Consider the following 1,862-nt stretch of genomic DNA (forward strand, 5'->3'; position numbering starts at 1 on the left):
TCAAAACCTGGAGAAGTAAAACCCAACCTGTCTGCCTGCCCAGATACCACTAAAGGTAAGTACAGTAAGAAAAAAATGTGTTGTCATTTGGGTGTACTAGTCCTTTCATCTTTACTGTTGTGCTTTAAAAGGGTCCTCTGGGATGTTGACGCCTTCTGGAAATGATGGCAGTGCAATGGTAAGCTTTTTGTTTTTGTGGTTTGTTGTATTGTGATTTATTCATTTTGAAAAATGGAAAATCCAATAATCACAGCTGCTGATTGAAAAAATATTGTCTTCAGAAACAGGACTCCACTTAGACCGGAAGTCAATGAAGTGGATGAGGATCATACCTATAGGTAAATTTTATCTTAGGTAATTCATTTCAATGCACATCACATGTGAACGGAGAAGCTAGATGTCTAATTTCAGCGTAATCACTGCACTGTTTTATATGACTAATGATGCTGTTTGCACCAAATAAAAAGAGACAAAGACATTTTGTCTTAGTCCAAATTTGCTCTTGTATGTTCCTTCATACAGTCATTTGTTTTCTCTTTCACAAAATTACCTTCAGTCTAAGGCAGGTCATGCAGTTGTCATGCATTGCTTTTATGTTGATTGCCTCAGGTCAGCATTTTGTGGATCGCCATCGCACAGTTCTAATTAATGGAGTACATGATACAAGAGCCATCCTGGACAAGCTCATGGATGAGGGATTGATCTCAAATGAGACCTACAATGCTTTGCGAGCTTTGACAACCCCACAAGACCAGATGAGGGAGATTCTCAGATTTGTGAGCTCAGCCGGCAGAAGAAGCGAAGATGCTTTCTATCAAATCATTAATGAAAAGTGGGACTTCATGACCTTAGGGAAATTAAGCTCCTAAAACTTCAGTTATTTGCATATTATTCATTTTACTATTTTCTTTATGGATTTATGGAATATATGAAAATATTTTTAAAAATCTCTTAAGCAACATACAAAGAAATGTGTTCTCAGTGAAGAATAGTTAAATTTTTAGATGCATTTTGTATCTTCCATTGTATTTGTTTCATTCCTTATTTTCATGTAGATATTGAATGTTTTTTATTAAGAAACATGGGTCAAGCAAACCCACTGAAATTATAAAGGGCACACTTTGCTGCATTTTTAAAGACACAGATTCTGTTGTTTAAATGTTGTTGTAATTCTTTCAAGATTAGATTTATTCTACTCATCTTTCCAGAACCTGGGCAAAGCTGCTAGGGGTTCAAAATGTGCCTAAGATGTTGTAAATGGTAGATTTATAATATGAAATAGGGAGATTGAAGGTTTTGTTGATTTTTTTTTTCTTTTATTTGCACAGCTAAATGGTTAGACATGAATATGACAGATGATGGGCTTATATGTGCAAACTGAGAGTTTAAATATAAAAGGTTTGGGGTGAATTATTTTAATGTGTGTCATTGTTTTTTTTCTCTAAATTTTTCTCTGTATGTATCATGTTGGGTTATTTTTTAAACAAAATTAGACAAAGAATGGCAAAAAATATGACTGTCTATGCTTTGAGTATTTTCAGTTTGTCATGAAAAAAACAATAAAAACATTTTCTGAGTAATGTCATGGAGTTCTTGTATTTTTTTGTTTTTTGTTAGTTAGTTTGTTTGTTTATTTTTTACACCTTAATATACCATAAAATTTTTTTGACGTTTTATGCCATACTATACTATGATACTTTTAGACATTTTTGTGCCATACCATACTTTGACATTTTATGGCATTTTTATGCCTTACTTTACTATGTAATTTCATTCCTTTGCATAGTATGGCGTTTTTGTGACCTCTTATGCCTTAATATACTATGAATTTTTTTTTGACATTTTTATGCCATACTATACTA

General features: G+C 32.9%; 1 long non-coding RNA gene across 1 annotated transcript; it reads left to right on the top strand.

The window, feature by feature from the left end:
* Window positions 1–320, top strand: LOC147818626 (uncharacterized). Its single transcript, XR_015437811.1, has 3 exons — window positions 1–55; window positions 132–178; window positions 282–320. It is a non-coding gene; the product is annotated as an uncharacterized LOC147818626 (long non-coding RNA).
* The last annotated feature ends 1,542 nt before the right edge of the window (window positions 321–1,862 follow it).

This window comes from Seriola lalandi, unplaced genomic scaffold, assembly GCF_002814215.2.
Source record: "Seriola lalandi dorsalis isolate HSWRI2012SDOR001 ecotype SW California unplaced genomic scaffold, Sedor1 jcf7180002054549, whole genome shotgun sequence".
In the NCBI taxonomy this organism is placed as follows: Eukaryota; Metazoa; Chordata; class Actinopteri; order Carangiformes; family Carangidae; genus Seriola; species Seriola lalandi.